We start from the raw sequence: 22,026 nt of genomic DNA, 5'->3' as shown, positions 1-22,026 counted from the left end.
GAAAAAAAATTAATTGATTAAATAAGAAAATTTAAAAGTAGACACAACATTAGTGCATTATTACGATAAATAAATGAATTATTTTGGGGTGTCATGTGTTAATCTTGCTGTGAAATATTGTACATACTCATGTCGATCGTAGTGTTGAGTAGGGATGGCAACGGGTAGGATCTGGACCGGATCCTCTAGGATTCAGATTCAGATCCATTTTTTAGGCAAGGATCCAGATCCTACTCGGAACCGCTGGGTAATTAAATTGAGGATCCAGATCCAGATCCGGGTCCAAAACGGATCCTAACTTATTTTTTCATCAAACGACCCTAATTTACATTTTAACCTTAAAACATAGTTTAATAACTTCAATAACAACGCTATTTGTCCATACAAGAATTCAATAAAATTAAATTTTACAAATCCAACATAAATAATATTAATAGTTCAACAAACTTCAATAATGCTACAATTCTTAAGTCTTTATTTTTATATTTTAATTTTTTTTATTTATAAAAACGGGTAAACGGATCCGGATCCGGGTAATGACTTAGGACCCGATCCAGATCCGTTTTTAAAACCAAGGATTCAGATCCTACCCGGATCCATCGGGTCCAAAAATTGAGGATCCTGATCCGTTGAAAAGGGATCTAGATCCACGTGTTAGGTTATGATACATATGACATTACATAAATCATGCGGAAACAACCATTAACCCAGGACAACATATTATTTACACATAATCATATAGCATAATTTAGATGCATACTCTTTGTTGCGTGCCCTCCCTAGCTGCGCCCGAACCGAACAAGAACAAGTCTTTTAGGACTCCAAGTGTCGTCCCTCCGTAGATAGTCCACAGCACGTCCGGATCCGCCTTAAGATTGACCAACTAGAATCGCCCTTAAGGTACTAGAAAATTCGGCACTTTTATGAGCAAGATGTGTTTTAATTTTCTCTCAAAAACTCACTTTTGAATACTTTGAAACTTGTATATAAATTATGACCCCTAGGCCTTTATTTATAGAGTTATGGAAAAGGAATCGTAATCCTAGTAGGATGCGAATTAATTGGAATTAGAATCCTACATGAATTCTATTTAATTAATTTATCCAATTAGGAATAGACATTTAATCATACACTGACTCTTGCAGATTCAGGAATCACGCATGAGCACAAACTCACACACACACGGCAGCCACAAGGACTGCCCATGCGTGCGAGCTGCAGCCCACGCAGCAAGGCCCACGCATCCGTGGCCTTGGCGCGCGCTGGGCTTGTGACGTGCGTGCTTGCTGGGCGACGGCCTGGCTTCGTGCTGGGCCTTCGTCCGGCAAGCCTCGTCCGATGCTAATTCGTACGATACGCTTCCGATTAAATTTCCATTTCCGGAATCTATTTCCGATACGAACAATATTTAATATTTCCGATTCCGGAATTAATTTCCGTTTCGAACAAATATTTAATATTTCCGTTTCCGGAATTATTTTCCGATTCCGGCAATATTTCCGATTCTGACAATATTTCCGTTTCCGGCAATATTTCCGATTCTGGTAATATTTCCATTTCCAATAATATTTTCCGATACGTACCATGTTTCCGTTTCCGGCAACATCTACGACTTGGATAATATTCATATTTCCGATACGATCCATATTTCCGTTTCCGGCAATATCATCGTTTCCGGAGTATTCATTTCTTGCCTGTGACGATCTTAGCTCCCACTGAAACCAAGATCCGTCGGTTCCGAATATTCATAGATGGAGTATTTAATGCCATTAAATACTTGATCCGTTTACGTACTATTTGTGTGACCCTACGGGTTCAGTCAAGAGTAAGCTGTGGATTAATATCATTAATTCCACTTGAACTGAAGCGGCCTCTAGCTAGGCATTCAGCTCACTTGATCTCACTGAATTATTAACTTGTTAATTAATACTGAACCGCATTTATTAGACTTAACATAGAATGCATACTTGGACCAAGGGCATTATTTCCTTCAGTCTCCCACTTGTCCTTAGGGACAAGTGTGCATTTCCTAATTCCTTTGTCGCTCGATGCTTGCTCTTGAACATAAGGTAAGAGTTGTCATCCTTATTATGTCCAGAGGTGTTCCTCGGTTTCAGAGTTCAACTGATCAAATAAACAGATAATCATAGCCTATGATTCATCCGAGCACGGCCATGCATTTCACAGTTTCTAGCTCTCCGAGTGGCCTTGTACAACTTTTAAGCATCTCATCCCGATTTATGGGAGGACAATCCCAATCTTGCGATCTTGAGATTAGACTTCGTTTGATAGGTGATTACCTGAGCGTTGCCTTTATAGCCTCCTTTTACGGTGCGACGGTTGGTCAACGTCAAAGCAACCAGTTCTCAAACAAGTAATCTCAAATCACTCAGGTATTGAGGATTTAGTGTCTAATAATTTAATGAAATTTACTTATGACAGACTTTCATCTCTTACAGTAAAGTTTCATAGGTCTTGTCCGATACTAGTCTTCCCAAAGTAAGTATCTATGCAAATGATTATGACATTGCCATGTCCACATAGTTCAAGAAACAGAACTACTAGTCATCTTGCATTCTAATCGTCTAACGTTTTCTATGCGTCCAATTTTATAGAAAACTCCGATTAGGGACCATTTTCAACCTTTGACATTCAAGTTCACTTGATAGACATTTCTTAGTCACAGGACTGGTCCTGACAGTCTATCTTGAATATATCGTCAAGTTGAAGGGACTCATCATTTAATAAACCACGAATTAAATGGAAAAATGAATTCCTTTCATTTATTGTGAATGATTAACCAATAATGTTTTACAAAGATTTAAACTCTAAAACTTTAAAACATTAAACAGAGACATCAAAGCCATTCTCCAATATGCTTGATTCCCATAGCTGCAGTGTGCGAGTTGTGCTTCGCTTGCGGCAGAGGTTTAGTTAATGGATCTGATATGTTGTCATCAGTTCCAATTTTGCTTATCTCGACTTCTTTTCTTTCAACGAACTCTCGTAGAAGGTGAAATCTACGAAGTACATGCTTGACTCTCTGGTGGTGTCTAGGCTCTTTTGCCTGTGCAATAGCTCCGTTATTATCACAATACAGGGCTATTGGTCCTTTAATGGAGGGGACTACACCAAGTTCTCCTATGAACTTCCTTAGCCATATAGCTTCCTTTGCTGCTTCATGTGCAGCAATGTACTCCGCTTCAGTTGTAGAATCCGCAATGGTGCTTTGCTTAGCACTTTTCCAGCTTACTGCTCCTCCGTTGAGGCAGAAGACAAACCCAGACTGTGATCTGAAATCATCTTTGTCGGTTTGGAAACTTGCGTCCGTATAGCCTTTAACAATTAATTCATCATCTCCACCATAGACCAGGAAGTCATCTTTGTGCCTTTTCAGGTACTTCAGAATGTTCTTGGCAGCAGTCCAATGCGCCTCTCCTGGGTCTGACTGGTATCTGCTCGTAGCACTGAGTGCGTACGCAACATCCGGGCGTGTACATATCATAGCATACATTATTGAACCAATCAATGATGCATATGGAATCCCATTCATTCGTCTACGCTCATCAAGTGTTTTTGGGCACTGAGTCTTGCTTAGAGTCATTCCATGAGACATGGGTAGGTAGCCTCGCTTGGAGTCCGCCATCTTGAACCTATCAAGCACCTTATTGATATAAGTGCTTTGACTAAGTCCAATCATCCTTTTAGATCTATCTCTGTAAATCTTGATGCCCAATATGTACTGTGCTTCTCCTAGATCCTTCATCGAAAAACATTTCCCAAGCCAAATCTTGACAGAGTTCAACATAGGAATGTCATTTCCGATAAGCACTTCGAAAAGCCTCCGGAATGTCCGTTTATGTTTGTTGTTCGCCTCGAAAACTTTCGAGGTCTATTTTCTCCCACTTGTCATTTTGGAAACGAATCTCCAAAAGGACATTATTTCGAGCAAACAAACATTATGTTCTCAAAAATTCGTGGTAGAAACAATACCCTTGTGTCTTATTGGAATAAATCACAATGAAACATATATCTATGCTTGGGCCTTAGTTTGTTGAATAACAAACACTAAGCTCCCACTGAGTTTAGGAACTCTTTAGATATATTATGAAAAGATATTCTGAAATTACTTTTCAATAGCTTTGACGAATTTGGTTTAGTTTGGTGGTAGTTGAGCATTTTAGTTTCATAAAATACTGTTAGGTTATGATACATATGACATTTACATAGATCATGGTTTCATTGACCAGAACTGTGTTTTAAGTGAAGCTAATAAGCATTTTAGTTTCATAAAATATACATGATTCTTATAGATGTATAAGAAGTTTAGTGGGAGTACATAAAAACTTATTTGGTCCTATGTGTATCACACACATATCTCTCTATTGTGAAATAACATTCAAATGCTAATGACTTAGATTTGAAATTATTCATCAATGATGGACCATGGCGAAACTTAGTACATACTGGGTATTAAGATCTATTTACAAAGATCTTATGATATTGTTTTGGATTAAGTAAATGGCATTTACTAAATCAAACACGAAAGTCTCCATTGGAGATATTCGACCCATGTGAATAAATCTAAGTAAAGAATGTTTGAACTATGTATAAGCATTTACTAAGTTAAACATCAAAGAGTCTAAATGAGATTCTTAACCTATATTATATGTCAAAGAATTTAGCTGGATTCAGTATCTACTAAAAATTGAATGAGCTAAAGTTACATGAATAGAATTCAATTGGGAATTATTCTGCAAAAGAATTTATCATGTATGATATAATATGAGGATCGCCAAAAACGTATCGTATGCCTTTAGGCATGACGAACATATACCAATCTCTATTGATCTAAAGTGAAGATCAACTAGATTGAGACCAAGAATACTTATGGTACTTGAAAAGGTACATAGGAATAGTTCTTGATTCAAGGAAATAAAGATACGCTAAATATTGATGCTACACGCATAAACACTGGCAAAGGATCAAGCAAGACCCTTTGGAGTTAACCATTGATAAGGACGAGCTATAGAGCATCGTGTTTTGAAATGGCAACATGGATTGGAGACCATGAGTTGTTGCGTGGGAAATTAAAATATTAATTTCTATGTTCTAAGATACAGTTGGAGAGTCTTCCACATATCTATGAACTGCTTGGATAGGTAAATCCAAACAAAGCATCACTAGCAACCTATGCAGTTGAAGTAAAAGTAATTATTGCCTAAGAAGCAATAAAACAGGGTTGTTTAAAGTTCTTCACTGAACTTGGGTAGATCACCTATCTGCTGGCTTGATGGTTCTTCATTGAAAAATGCGTGGAACCACTCTTGAAGCAAGAAAAACGTCTGCTAACTTAATGGTTCTTCATTGCAAAATGCGTAGAACCACTAATGTAGTAAGAAAGACTAGATCACATAATAAACAAACTCGAAAAGATCTTATCATCATATCTCAAAGAACATTCGATGAAAAGGATGTTAAGATTGGCAAAGCATGTTTCGAGTTTGTTTATTATGTGATCTAGTCTTTCTTACTACATTAGTGGTTCTACGCATTTTGCAATGAAGAACCATTAAGTTAGCAGACGTTTTTCTTGCTTCAAGAGTGGTTCCACGCATTTTTCAATGAAGAACCATCAAGCCAGCAGATAGGTGATCTACCCAAGTTCAGTGAAGAACTTTAAACAACCCTGTTTTATTGCTTCTTAGGCAATAATTACTTTTACTTCAACTGCATAGGTTGCTAGTGATGCTTTGTTTGGATATATTATGCATACTTGGAATAATGAATATTTAACTGTAAATCTGTAAATCTTTGTTTGGATATCTAGATATGTATCATAACCTAACTCTTTAGATATATTATGCATACTTGGACCAAGGGCATTATTTCCTTCACTTAACATGGTTGCTTAGATGACTTAACATGGAAACTTGCGTCCGTATAGCCTTTAACAATTAATTCATCATCTCCACCATAGACCAGGAAGTCATCTTTGTGCCTTTTCAGGTACTTCAGAATGTTCTTGGCAGCAGTCCAATGCGCCTCTCCTGGGTCTGACTGGTATCTGCTCGTAGCACTGAGTGCGTACGCAACATCCGGGCGTGTACATATCATAGCATACATTATTGAACCAATCAATGATGCATATGGAATCCCACTCATTCGTCTACGCTCATCAAGTGTTTTTGGGCACTGAGTCTTGCTTAGAGTCATTCCATGAGACATGGGTAGGTAGCCTCGCTTGGAGTCCGCCATCTTGAACCTATCAAGCACCTTATTGATATAAGTGCTTTGACTAAGTCCAATCATCTTTTTAGATCTATCTCTGTAAATCTTGATGCCCAATATGTACTGTGCTTCTCCTAGATCCTTCATCGAAAAACATTTCCCAAGCCAAATCTTGACAGAGTTCAACATAGGAATGTCATTTCCGATAAGCAATATGTCGTCGACATATAATACTAGGAAAGCAATTTTGCTCCCACTGACCTTCTTGTATACACAAGATTCGTCTGCGTTCTTGATGAAACCAAAGTCACTGACTGCTTCATCAAAACGTATATTCCAGCTCCTGGATGCCTGCTTCAATCCGTAGATTGACTTCTTTAGCTTGCATACCTTTTTAGCATTCTTTGGATCCTCAAAACCTTCAGGCTGTGTCATAAACACAGTTTCTGTTAAAACGCCGTTTAAGAAAGCAGTTTTGACATCCATCTGCCATATTTCGTAATCGTAATATGCAGCGATTGCTAACATTATTCGAATAGACTTTAGCATTGCAACTGGTGAAAAGGTTTCATCGTAATCCACACCGTGGACTTGCCTGTAACCTTTTGCAACCAATCTAGCTTTGAAAACTTCAAGTTTCCCATCCTTGTCCTTTTTCAGTTTGAAAACCCATTTGCTTCCAATGGCTTGGTAGCCATCTGGCAAATCGACCAAATCCCATACTTGGTTTTCAGACATGGAGTCTAATTCAGATTGCATGGCTTCTTGCCATTGCTTGGAGCTAGGGCTCGTCATAGCTTGCTTGTAAGTCGCAGGTTCATCACTTTCAAGTAATAGAACGTCATAGCTCTCGTTCGTCAAAATACCTAAGTACCTCTCCGGTTGAGATCTATATCTTTGCGATCTACGCGGGGTAACATTTCTAGACTGACCATGATTCTCACCAGATTCTTCTAAAGATCTCTGAGTTTCATCCTGAATGTCATCTTGAGCATTCTCTAGAGTTTGTTGTTCGACTCGAATTTCTTCGAGGTCTACTTTTCTCCCACTTGTCATTTTGGAAATGTGATCCTTCTCCAAAAAGACACCATCTCGAGCAACAAACACTTTGTTCTCAGATGTATTGTAGAAGTAATACCCCTTTGTTTCCTTTGGATAGCCCACAAGGATACATTTGTCAGATTTTGGATGAAGTTTGTCTGAAATTAATCGTTTGACGTATACTTCACATCCCCAAATCTTAAGAAAAGACACATTTGGAGGTTTTCCAAACCATAATTCGTATGGAGTCTTTTCGACAGCTTTAGACGGAGCTCTATTTATAGTGAGTGCAGCTGTATTTAGTGCATGTCCCCAAAATTCTAATGGAAGTTCGGCCTGACCCATCATTGACCTGACCATGTCTAGCAAGGTTCTGTTCCTCCGTTCTGACACACCGTTCCATTGTGGTGTTCCAGGAGGAGTCAATTCTGATAGAATTCCACATTCTTTCAGATGGTCATCAAATTCATAGCTCAGATATTCACCGCCTCTATCAGACCGCAGCGCCTTAATCTTCTTGCCTAATTGATTCTCTACTTCACTCTGAAATTCCTTGAATTTGTCAAAGGATTCAGACTTATGCTTCATTAGGTAGACATAACCATACCTACTGAAGTCATCAGTGAAAGTGATAAAGTAGCTGAAACCACCTCTAGCATTTGTACTCATTGGTCCACATACATCTGTATGGATTAAACCCAATAGTTCATTTGCTCTTTCTCCAACTTTAGAGAAAGGTTGCTTTGTCATTTTGCCAAGTAAACATGATTCGCATTTACCATAATCCTCTAAGTCAAATGGTTCTAGAATTCCTTCCCTTTGAAGTCTTTCTAAGCGTTTCAAGTTTATATGGCCTAATCGACAATGCCACAGATAGGTGAGATCTGAATCATCCTTTTTGGCCTTTTTGGTATTTATGTTATATACTTGTTTGTCGTGATCTAATAAATAAAGTCCATTGACTAATCTAGCAGATCCATAAAACATCTCTTTAAAATAAAACGAACAACTATTGTCTTTTATTATAAAGGAAAATCCCTTAGCATCTAAGCAAGAAACTGAAATGATGTTTTTAGTAAGACTTGGAACATGGAAACACTCTTCCAGTTCCAAAACTAGCCCGGAGGGCAACGACAAATAGTAAGTTCCTACAGCTAATGCAGCAATCCGTGCTCCATTTCCCACTCGTAGGTCGACTTCACCCTTGCTTAACTTTCTACTTCTTCTTCGTCCCTGTGGATTGGAACATAAGTGTGAGCCACAACCTGTATCTAATACCCAAGAAGTTGAATTAGCAAGTATACAATCTATAACGAAAATACCTGAAGATGGAACGACTGTTCCGTTCTTCTGATCTTCCTTTAGCTTCAAGCAATCTCTCTTCCAATGCCCCTTCTTCTTGCAGTAGAAGCATTCGGATTCAGAAGTGGGTTGACTGACCTTCCTCTTTGCAGATTTGGCGCCAGTTTGCTTAGTTGGGCTGGCCTTGTTGCCACCTTTCTTAGCATTCCTCTTCTTTCCAGATTTCTTGAACTTTCCCCCACGCACCATAAGCACATCCTGCTTATCACTTTTGAGCGTCTTTTCAGCGGTCTTCAGCATACCGTGAAGCTCAGTGAGCGTTTTGTCCAGACTATTCATACTGTAGTTCAGTTTGAACTGATCATACCCGCTATGAAGAGAATGGAGGATGGTGTCTATAGCCATTTCCTGAGAAAATTGCTGATCCAGCCGACTCATATTCTCAATGAGTCCAATCATTTTGAGAACATGTGGACTTACGGGCTCGCCTTTCTTAAGCTTGGTCTCAAGAATTTGCCTATGAGTCTCGAATCTTTCGACTCGAGCCAGATCTTGGAACATGTTCTTCAACTCACTGATGATTGTGAAAGCATCTGAGTTGATGAACGTTTTCTGCAGATCCGCACTCATGGTGGCGAGCATTAGACATTTCACATCCTTGTTGGCATCAATCCAACGATTGAGGGCAGCCTGAGTGACCCCGTCGCCAGGAGCTTCGGGCATCGCCTCATCTAGGACATACTCCTTTTCTTCCTGCATAAGATTTATTTGCAAGTTCCTTTGCCAGTCAAGGAAGTTTTTCCCGTTCAACTTCTCCTTTTCGAGAATTGATCGAATGTTGAATGAATTGTTGTTTGCCATATTAAAAACTACAATTGAAAAGAATAAACAAATAAATAACCATTCACAGTTTCTCTTAATAAACTTAAATTCTAGCATACATGCATAATTCAATGTTTATTAAGCATTTTATTCAAGTTATGTGTTCCGGCAGGTGTGAATAAAATGATTCCAAGATCCTAAAATCATTGAAGAACTAAGCACAGTTTGTCGACTTAATCCTAGAACATCTTAGGTAAGCAAAAGCCTTTTGCTAATAGTCTAGAAACTATTCTTGGTTGATAGGTACGTCTAAGAACTTATTAGGTAAACCTATCGAATTTGCCACGACATAAAAGGACTCCTTACTTATATCGTTGAGTTTTACCAAAACTAACATGTACTCACAATTATTTGTGTACCTTGCCCCTTTAGGACCAATAAGTAACACCTCGCTGAGCGAAAACTATTACTAGATTGATGTAAAGGATATCCAAGCAAGTGTATATTTTGGCATGGCACCTTTTAACTCAATTTTTAATTTTGGAACTTAAGGCTCTTACTATGTTGGTTAGATTTTAAGTGAACTAAAATCCTTAATCATGCAACATAATCAAGCTTATGATCTCATGCATTTTAAGATCGCTCGCTGGGCGCGCAAGCTCGCTCGCTGCGCGCGCGAGCCATCGCTCGCTGGGGCGCGAGATCGCTCGCTGGCGCGCGAGATCGCTCGCTGCGCGCGCGCGAGCCATCGCTCGCTGGTGCGCGACATCGCTCGCTGGGCGGGCGACATCGCGCGATGTGCGCGCGAGTGATGCTGTGCGCAGCGCTCGTGGCACGCGAGCTTGCGCTCGCTGCGCGCGAGGCTGCGCGCACTTGTGCGAGGCAGCGCGCGTTGTGGCGCAGCTCGCTTGCTGCCCACACGCGACTGCCTTGGCTCGCCCCTCGCCCATGCCCATACGTTCATTGCTCGTGGCACACGACACAAGGCAGGGCTGCTGCCTTGCGCTCGTGCACTACGCCCTTGCTCATTGCATTCGTGCCGCACGGGCGACGAGCTCCCTTGCTCGTCGTCGCATGCCCGCATTATACAACACCCCTTAAGGGTAACACGAAGCGTCCATTGCTTCGTGCGTGCAAGTTATTTGAACGAATCGCATAAAAAATTTAAAATTTATATTTAAAATTAATGACAAATTAATAAATCTTATTAATTTCATAATTTTAGGGCGAAAAATCGAAAATTTATTATCCAATTGATTTCCGATTGATATGGATTCAAGTCTAGGTCATAAAAATTTAAAATTTATCGTAAATTTACAATTTTTATGGTGGTTTTTAATCATAGGTTTCTAATTAAATTACAATTAATTATGAAAATCAAATTAATTCTAAATTATTCTAATTTTCAACAAATTAATCATAATTACAAATTAGATTGCATAATTAACAAGACTAGGCATTCAAACTTGTTAAACATATGCAGTAGGTCAATCAAAAATTCAAGATTTATCAACAGGAATCGCAAATATTTAATTTAACATCTTAAATTTACGAAATTTTGCATTCGAAAAACTAAAACCTTCGAAAAGTCATAGTTAGGCTTCGAATTTGAGAATTCTGGGTTCGGCAGAAAAATATTATTTTTGTCAAAATTTTAGAATGCCTTTTACATGCGGAATTGACACAAAAATCACTCAATTCGGATGAGTAATGAAGAAACTGCCGAAAAACTGCGTACATATAATTAAATAAACGCAATTTGCAATTAATTAACAATTACGAAAATTAATCACCCCTTTTAATTCTTGCAAATTTGTAATATTTAACCATGTTCATGCAATTTAGATTATGAAAATAATAAGGGGCTCGTGATACCACTGTTAGGTTATGATACATATGACATTACATAAATCATGCGGAAACAACCATTAACCCAGGACAACATATTATTTACACATAATCATATAGCATAATTTAGATGCATACTCTTTGTTGCGTGCCCTCCCTAGCTGCGCCCGAACCGAACAAGAACAAGTCTTTTAGGACTCCAAGTGTCGTCCCTCCGTAGATAGTCCACAGCACGTCCGGATCCGCCTTAAGATTGACCAACTAGAATCGCCCTTAAGGTACTAGAAAATTTCGGCACTTTTGAGCAAGATGTGTGTTTGATTTTCTCTCAAAAAACTCACTTTTGAATACTTTGAAACTTGTATATAAATTATGACCCCTAGGCCTTTATTTATAGAGTTATGGAAAAGGAATCGTAATCCTAGTAGGATGCGAATTAATTGGAATTAGAATCCTACATGAATTCTATTTAATTAATTTATCCAATTAGGAATAGACATTTAATCATACACTGACTCTTGCAGATTCAGGAATCACGCATGAGCACAAACTCACACACACACGGCAGCCACAAGGATTGCCCATGCGTGCGAGCTGCAGCCCACGCAGCAAGGCCCACGCATCCGTGGCCTTGGCGCGCGCTGGGCTTGTGACGTGCGTGCTTGCTGGGCGACGGCCTGGCTTCGTGCTGGGCCTTCGTCCGGCAGGCCTCGTCCGATGCTAATTCGTACGATACGCTTCCGATTAAATTTCCATTTCCGGAATCTATTTCCGATACGAACAATATTTAATATTTCCGATTCCGGAATTAATTTCCGTTTCGAACAAATATTTAATATTTCCGTTTCCGGAATTATTTTCCGATTCCGGCAATATTTCCGATTCTGACAATATTTCCGTTTCCGGCAATATTTCCGATTCTGGTAATATTTCCATTTCCAATAATATTTTCCGATACGTACCATGTTTCCGTTTCCGGCAACATCTACGACTTGGATAATATTCATATTTCCGATACGATCCATATTTCCGTTTCCGGCAATATCATCGTTTCCGGAGTATTCATTTCTTGCCTGTGACGATCTTAGCTCCCACTGAAACCAAGATCCGTCGGTTCCGAATATTCATAGATGGAGTATTCAATGCCATTAAATACTTGATCCGTTTACGTACTATTTGTGTGACCCTACGGGTTCAGTCAAGAGTAAGCTGTGGATTAATATCATTAATTCCACTTGAACTGAAGCGGCCTCTAGCTAGGCATTCAGCTCACTTGATCTCACTGAATTATTAACTTGTTAATTAATACTGAACCGCATTTATTAGACTTAACATAGAATGCATACTTGGACCAAGGGCATTATTTCCTTCACCACGGATCCGGGTCGGGTCCATTACCCACTGCCATCCCTAATCCTAAGTCGATGATTAGTAATACATAGCAACATTAGTAATACATACATTCCATCCGTCGATGATTAACGGACTTTTGTTTATATGGTGCATCCTTGTTTTGGGCAGAAACAACAATTTGTGTCATAGTTGAAAATCGGGAGAATTTGGAATTAAAACCCAGGTTTAAGGCACGCGGTATGGAAGAAAACTGCATTTTTCCAGATGATTTAGTACAGGACATACTATCAAGGCTTCAAGTCGGAGACTTGTTACGCTCGAGATGTGTGAGTAAAGATTGGTGTTCCCTCATCGATAGCCCTACCTTTATCAAGAACCACTACCAAGTTCAAACTTCAATTTGCAAAGTGGATGGCAACATGCCCCACTTTGTCGAGGAAGCGGGTAATACAATAAACCGGGTCGTATAGATTCATACTACCTTCTCTCTATACTCCATGGAGATGTCGATGTCGATGTCGATGTCGATATCGATGTCGGTACTTTAGATTTGGATGATGATCTAGAACGCGATTGTAACAACATGGTTCCCGATCATTGTTGGGCTATGTGCAATGGGTGTGTCAATGGTGTCATTTTACTACGTTTTTTAGACAACAACATAGATTGGAAACGGGATTGTTTAGGTTTGTGGAATCCTGCCACTAGAGAATTCAAGTTTGTCACATATCCAAATGTGGCAGGACTCATTGTTAGAACTTGTTTTGAAGTTGTGGGATTTGGGTTTGATGTGCTATCTAATGATTTCAAAATATTGGGAGGTTATAGTATCAAAACGGATAACCCCGACCCTGTTACTTACTATGAAGTGTACTCGTTGAGAACCTGTGCTTACCGCCGATTGGTGCATTAAATCTACCATCTACTGATGCGTACTTAAACGGTGTGTTTTATTGGTATACTGCCCCAGAATATCGAAGTGTAGGGAAACTCGTATCCTTTAATTTTAGTTCTGAGATTTTTAACGTCTCTGATATACCCGAGGATGCGAAGTCTAGGGTTCACTACGCCTTTGAAATCAAGATTGCAGTTTACGAAGAAAGTATTGCATTGTTCATGAGCCATGAGGTCCACGAAAAGGTGAGTACTCTCTCTGTTCTTAAATCTTTTCAACAACTCAATATTTGAACGTAAATATCTCAAGATTCATATGTAAAAACAAAGGTTAAATTATTTTTTACCACTTTAAAAAATTAACAAATTGTTTTTTACCACCTTAAAAAATAAAAATTGTTTTTTACCACCTAAAAAATGAATAAAAATTGTCTTTTACCACCTAAAAAATGAATAAAAGTTGTCTTTTACGACCTCTTAACTACAAAATAGACGAAAACGTTATGTGAATTAATGGTAAGTAAAGAAAAATGTTAGTTTATGTACATGAAAATAATTGGAGAAGAGAAAGAACTAAAAAAAATATAGCAGTTGAAATAGGTCCGCATGATGTTTTCGTCCATCTTTCCGGTTAAGAGGTGGTAAAAAACAATTTTTCTTTTATTTTTAGGTGGTAAAAGACAATTTTTATATTTTTAGGTGGTAAAAATAATTTATCAAATTGTTTAGGTGGTAAAAAACGATTTACCCAAAATAAAAATAAAAATTTGATATTGTGAAACTACACATTAAGACGAGCAAAATAAAATCTCACATGAATATATTTTGAAGTACGTATTAACAAGAAATTAGAAGATTATCTTCAATTGTGAATAGTGTCATGATTCCAAATGAAACTAATATTCGAGAACGGAGGGATTTCTTTTTTCTCTTTACGTTTTTATTTTTGGGTGTTTTAAAATGTTCTTTACATAACCTTTTATACTATCACAAAATACTTTAATAATCTATTAAAATTTGTGTCCAATGATTATTTTAACCAATTATATTTATTGAATCACTTAATCTTTCACACTTTTTCACTGGGATATAAATTTTTTCTCATTTTCCCAATATTAGAATTTTGACAAAAGTGATAAGATTATAAATAAATGTAAAATATAGAAAGAATCTCAATGTATATTAATTAGTCGTTAATAAACGTGTAAAAATCAAACGTAAAAAACAAAAAGAATGGAGACAGTATTACAAAATATATATCGGCCAATAAAACGATAAAATAGTGAATAGACAAGCACTAAAGGACAAAATACAACAATTAAATTGTGTTTTTTTATGTGACAAAGACGTTTGTTTTTTAAAATGACTTGTTTTTAAAAAATGACGTTTGTTTTTAGTATTTGTCTTTTTCATATTTTGTTATTTTGTTGGCTGATATGTATTTTGTAATACATCTCTATTATCGGTCTTGCTTGTCAGTTAAACGCTGCAACATGTAACGTTGATGTTTGGGTTGTGATCGGAGTTGATGATTGTGGGGTCCCATTGTCGTGGCAGCATTCGTTCACTGTGGGACCCACTCCGACCAACTTACGCCTAGAAGTTCTTACAACACGAACGGGTGGTGATCTTCTGCTTGCTTATGTGCTTGTGCTTGTACTTGTGCTTGTTAGCGAAGACAACAGTTACAACATGCCGCCCTGTGCAGTTGAAATGTAAAGTAAACAGTATTTCTATAATCCCTCAACAGCTGAGTTTAAGTATTTTCGTACAGGTAGCCTTGCTACTTATTACAGATATGCAGAGAGCTTGTTTCCTTTATCTAGGAGACTCATTCAATCTTAAGAGTATCGCAATAGAGTTTTTTTTTAATCTTATTGTAAGAGACTCGTTCAATCTTATTGTAATTAAGCAAGGAACACTTGTTATACAAAAATAACTACTTAAGTCCGTGCTATTCCTCGGGTAAAGATATTTCAGTAGGAACACGTATAAGAGGATGGGGGTGAATTGTAATTGGAACTTTAGTGAAGTTTCTTGCTGAACTTGAAAACAATAAAGGAACTGAGAAACACAGAGATAAAAGATAAACAATTGAGGAAACATCTTGACAGTTGACACTAATCAAGAAGGGAAAACCCCAAAACCTCTTTATATTAAAGTAATATATGCCTCGATTACAATACACTACAACTCGAGTTCCGCTCTGACTCGAGTTCCTAACAACAATCAACTCTGATTACAGTGCTCTTCTTTCTCTCTTGCTTTCAGACTTAACCCTAAGTCTTTAGAAGGATCACTCAATCCTTTCACATTCGAAATACAGTTCAGTTTTTATGAGAACACTTGATTTTAATAAAGTTTAGATATATTAGGAATTTAGGAACTTGAATTATACTATGACACAAACTGTTTTGAAAAAATTCTTTAAAACGTTTTTAGGATATCAAATACTCAGAGAATGTTTGTGTGATTTTTCCTGAAAGACGTTTAGCCTTTTATAGAAATTTATCATTAGGGTTTGTTCCCTTCAAATCTCAACTGCCAACTTCCAGTAACCTTGGTCTTCACATCCCTTGTCTTGAGGAACAAGGGAGGACCACTTCCCACGTAGCTTCCACAATCACTGGACGTGGTTTAGACCAAATCAACTACCAAAAAAGTTTTCTAAAACAATTTTATTTACTTACAAAATCTTAGGAGATATTTTAGGAAATCCAAGACTGCTTTTACTTGGGAAATAAGATTTTAGGAAAATCTGATGTTTATTAAAAATCGTAAAATCTTTTATTTATGTAAATAATTTCCATAAAATTAGCTACCAGAGATCTGATAAATATTTTAATTAACTTAAGTTCCTCGAGTTCCCAATATACTATTCTAGCAATATTAATATTTTACACAAATTCTAAGTACAGTAAGCTACCTAGAATATATGTCTTCCCTTTTCTGGAGCTTGCAACTCAGAAGCTTTGGTTGTTCCAGCTTCGGAACAGATGAATTCCTCGTTTCGCATAGAGGAACTCGGGACTAGGAACTTCATCTTGCTTTGCATATATGACAACCATTCGATTGTACAAGTTGTTGCTTTGATCTTTATTGGCTTTGGTGCTCTAACTTTTACTGCTTCTAACTAGGAATTCCAGCAGCTATCCCTAGTTTCTCTCAGGAACTCTAGCACTTGACTGAAACCATTAGACAACAATAGTAGGAAGTTTGATTTGTGTCATCAACCAAAACTAGGAACAACAATTACAAACTTTTTAATTAATATTTTGTTTTAAAATGGTACTACTAAATATCATTTGGTTAACTGGTTGTTTCATTAGTATTCAAGCTTGAAGTCACCGAGATTGAATCTTGTATAATGGATTTGCTATTTTTTTATTGAGCAAATTTGTCAAAAACTAGCTTATAAAAAAATATTGTAAGTAACTATCTTATATAAATTTTATGTTGTAAGATACTAGTCTCCCTGTTTCTTTAAGTTATTCCTATTTGAGGTGAAAATTAAGAAAATGGAATCTTGTAATGATTGAATGTAAGATTAATGATTGGGTGTAAGAGAAAATAATAAAGAAATGAAGGAAAGTAATAAAGAAATGAAGGAGAGAAAATATATTTTTAATAAAGTAATAAAAAATCATAAAAGTGGAGTTGGGTGGGTAAATGGGGAAATGTGAATGAATTAAATAAGGGATGGTGGGGAAATTGATGGTAGAATATGAAAAGATTCTTAGGTATTATGCATAATAAAGTTGAAATATAAGGGTATTTTGGAAAAAAAAAACATGCCTAAAAATAGAAATAGGAAGAACTTTTAGGAACGCTAAAAAAAGAAACAGGAAGAACTTTTAGGAACGGAGGGAGTACATTTCTTTGGATTATGAACATTAATTTAAGATTCCGGTATCGACTTATCTCACGCGGTATCTGACGGGAGAAGGGGTAATTAAGTGGCACGTAATTATAAGATGCATATGGTAATGTCAATCCCGGAATTTTGAGACAACCTTCATAATTCGGGAAAAAGGTAGTATCTTACAATATTTTTTTATAAGATAGTTAATTACAACATTTTTTAATAATTAAAGTAGTTTTTCGCATAAAACACATTTTTATAAGGTAATTTTTGACAAGTTTGTCTTTTCTTTATTGTACGTAGCTATGCGCATTATGTGCATAAAACATCCTAAGAAAGAGCGCCACGTAGCACCATTTCTTGTTTAAAAGCACCTTTTAGTATATTAGTAAGGATATACTGCTTCTGGTATTTGATCTGACTTTATGATTTGACTAATATTTCTCCTAACCCGTTAGAGAACATGTTTGCTCGGATGCTATTGTTCTTGGTGTGCTTTTGTGTTGTTTCTTGTCCTAAATGTTGGAATAACTTTTGAGGGGAGGCTCAAAACTAATAGGGTCTCTATGTAAATATGCAATTGCATGTATATAGAATTAGGCTTTTTGTTATAATTTTGGTCCGAAAGAAATATAACATTTATATACTGATCAAAACCTTTTTTTTTCTTAATTGTTACTATTCTTGAGATTGTATATGAAAGAAATCCTCTGGGATGCCTTCGCACACGACCCTAGTCCAAAGGTGCATTACAACCATACACCCCGACCCCCTCAATCTCCCCTTAAATCTCAAGCAAATTGTTGTTCAGATGGAACACTACAAGAAGGGGGGGGGGGGGTGAATTGTAGTTTGGTAGCTAATTTAACGAAATTATAAAGGAACTTGAAGCAAATAGAGAAACATTGCAAGAGACATTTACGAGAAAATTTTCTAGGCCCAACTAGAAAGAAAACCTCGACCCACTAGGGATTTCAACTCAAACTATTTTCACTATAGAGCAACAACTCAGTTACAATCCTATAAGAAACTCGGGCTTTACTTGAGTTCCTCTACGAACTCAAGTTCCCAATAGTTGTTCCCTAAAACAACTACGCTCTCACTGACTTACCTAAATGTCTCTCTTGACTCTTTGGCTTCACTCAAAACCTCTCTGTTTATCTCTTATAAACTTCACGCAAATGCTACTCAATTATAACAAGAACTCACTCAAGTTACTACCCCATACACATCAGGAACTCACTCAAGTTCCTGCCCAAAACTTGAAACAAGAATTCACTCAAACCCTTGACCAATTCCCAATTACAAGAGTTCACTCAAACCCTTTCCCAACTCTTAAAACAAAAGCTTAAAGAATGGTATCCCTCTAATATGTAGCACTTGAAAGAACAATGAGGAACTTATAACATCTAGGAATGTGGAACAGAGGAATTGACTTAGTAAATGTGGAAGGAAAAATATATTTCTTTTCTGCGTGATATTTTCCACCTAAACCAGACCTACTGGAATGACTACTGGAGTCAAGCCATTTGGAATGAATGAAAAGATGCTCTTTTATAGTGTTGGAACTCCTAACCGCTCCCCCCTTAATCTCCTCAACTAACTGCTATGTTGCCATAATTCTAGGCATGTACCCATGACCTATTCAGTTGATGAGAACGTGGGAGTCAAGGCTAGACATGCCAGAATTGTCTCAACAGAATTTCCTTTTCAAAGAGGAGAAACAGTAAAACGTGATTTAAAAAAATCCTTGGGGAAAAAGTAACGTTTTGTAAAATAGGATCTAAGGTGTATTTTCCAAAACATAACTTTTTCAATTTATTTCTTCACAATAAAATTCTATTTCTATTTTATAAAAAATTTCTTTAAAAAATATTAATCTTATTAGGGAAAATTCATTTTACTATTTTAAGATCTCATTCAGTTCCTCCAAGTTCCTTTTAGTATCTTGTTCCATTACCTTTCAAGCTGCTACATACTTAAATGAATCCTAGAAAATAAACTCTTATTTATTGTTTTCATGTTCCATGCATGTTGCTCAACATGTTGGTTGTTCCTCAGGAATTTGGCATTGTTCCCTGTAGGAACTTTCCTCTCTATATGTTCCATGCTGCTCCGCAGGTTGGTTGTTCCTCAGGAACTCGGTAGTGTTCCCTTCAAGAACTTAATTATGCCTGCTTGATCAGTTTTTCTGATTGTCCAACTCTGCATGCTTTGACCTTCTCTTGTTCCTACTATGGAACTTCTGGTTTTCTTTGCATAGAAACTTAAACATTTATTAGTAAGGTTTGCTAGTCATCACCAAAACCACTTGGGTCAACATAAATGCTTGGGGGGAAGGAATTGAACCCTAGAATTCCCTAGGGAAGATGAGAAAGCTCACCACTTGATCCAACCTCAATTCTTGTATGTGCAATATCTTTTACTGCATACCCCAAGAATCTCACAATTCTCGTTAAGAAAACAACTATACTACGATAGGAACAAGCTGCCAAGCTATAAAAAGGAGAGATAGTAGCTCCTCTCGGCTAACTCTTGATGATAATTGCTAACCATAACAATCTCTCCATAAATGAAGAAGACAATGTTTCTCAGGGCCGGCTAAAGGGAGGTCCAACCGGACTTACAACACCGAGCCATGAAATTTTGGGGCCCAAAACGAAATTTTGTTGGTTAAATCCACAAAAACCCACTTATCAGATGCTTTGTTAAGAATTATGTGATATTTGTCCAGTTGGTAAGGAGTCATAAGTGTGTTAGCCAAGACCTGAGTTCGATTCTTGAGCACATGGTTTCCTTTTTATTTTATTTTTTTTGGCTTTTTCCATCAAACATTTTCATCCATTTTCTCAAGCCAACCCACACAAAATGTTAAACCATATTATTAATTTGACTCTATATTTTGTATAAACAAAACAATATTAATATAATATTTATGTGTTTTACATTAAATAATTTCCCGTAAAAAATATAGGGGCCCAATATTTGTATTTAATACAAGGTCTCCAAATTGCCAGAAACGGTCCTAGTGTTGCTTTAATAAGATCATGGAAAAGGAATTTTCCCATAGTCCCATATCTCTTGAACCAAGGTAACAAGAGAAGAATAGTAATTTTTTTGGGGAAAATGGTTGGGAAAAAGGAAAAAGCTAGAGAAAAAAAGAGGTAAAATAACAAGTCATCGCCGAACCTTTGACAATCGAGTATTGGTTGTTTCATTACAATTTACAAACCGAGTTTTACTTCATAAGGTCTTTATAGGGGAGGGATCCGGTAAGAATACCTCCTTATGTAAGAACACTTCTTAAGGTAAAAATACTTTTGCACTCTCCATGTTCTAAATTTGTTCAACCATTTTCTAAATTTGTTTAACAATGTTCTAAAATTATTCAACAATGTTCTAAATTTGTTCAACCATGTTCTAAAATTATTCAAGAATGTTCTAAATTTTTTCAACCATGTTCTAAATTTATTCAACCATGTTCTAAATTTGTTCAACCATGTTCTAAATTTGGTCAACTATGTTCTTCAACAATGTTCTAAATTTTCAAGCTCATGTTCTAAATTTATTAAACCATGTTCTAAATTTATTCAACGATGTTCTAAATTTGTTCAACCATGTTCTAAAATTATTCAACAATGTTCTAAATTTATGGTTGAATAAATTTAGAACATGAGAACATAGTCAACACATATACATATATACATGTTCTAAATTTCCAAGCTCATGTTCTAAATTTGTCCAACCATGTTCTAAATTTATTCAACAATGTTCTAAATTTTCAAGCTCATGTTCTAAATTTATTGAATAATGTTCTAAATTTGTTCAACCATGTTCTAAAATTATTCAACAATGTTCTAAATTTATTCAACCATGATCTTAATTTAGAACATGAGAACATAGTAAACACATATATACATGCTCTAAATTTCCAAGCTCATGTTCTAAATTGATTCAACTGTGCTCTAAAAATATTCAAGCATGTTCCAAATTTATTCAACAACGTTCTACATTTATTCAAACATGTTCTAAATTCATTCATGCATGTTCTAAATTCATTCATGCATGTTCTAAATTTATTCAAGCATGTTCTAAATTTATTCAAGCATGTTCTAGCTTTACTCAACAATGTTCTAAATTTATTCAAGCATGTTGAACATTTAGGGTTTATGTTAAGTACACTTAGGATAACCAGTTCTATGCCAAATTATCGAAGTGTGAATTTTGGTTGGAGAATGTCGCATTTTGGAATATCTAGTGTCTAAAGAAGAAGTTGCAGTGAATCTTACAAAGATTAAAGTTGTTAGTGAATGGCCTACACCAAAGGGTGTCACTGAAATTTGGAGTTTTCTGATTTTAGCTGGATATTATAGACGCTTTGTGCAAGATTTCTCTAGGATAGCCAAACCAATGACTACTTTGATGAAAAAGGAAACTAGTTTTGAGTGGAATGAACAGTGTGAGGAAGCATGCCAAGCTCTAAAGACGCGTTTGACAACCGCGCCAGTCTTAACTCTACCAGATGGAAATGATACATATGATGTGTATAGTGATGCGTCAAAGAATGGTTTAGGGTGTGTACTGATGCTTGACGGGAAGGTTATTGCGTATGCATCAAGTCAATTAAAAATTGTATAAAGCTCATTACCCCACCCATGACTTATAGCTAGCAA

At 36.7% G+C, this 22,026-nt stretch overlaps 1 pseudogene; it reads left to right on the top strand.

Moving 5' to 3' along the window:
* The first annotated feature begins 12,836 nt into the window (after positions 1-12,836).
* LOC110775342 (protein SUPPRESSOR OF NIM1 1-like) lies at positions 12,837-15,919 on the top strand (annotated as a pseudogene).
* Positions 15,920-22,026: the final 6,107 nt, after the last annotated feature.

The sequence above is a fragment of the Spinacia oleracea genome, chromosome 6 (assembly GCF_020520425.1).
Source record: "Spinacia oleracea cultivar Varoflay chromosome 6, BTI_SOV_V1, whole genome shotgun sequence".
NCBI lineage: Eukaryota > Viridiplantae > Streptophyta > Magnoliopsida > Caryophyllales > Amaranthaceae > Spinacia > Spinacia oleracea.
This window is presented reverse-complemented; position numbering and strand designations above follow the sequence as displayed.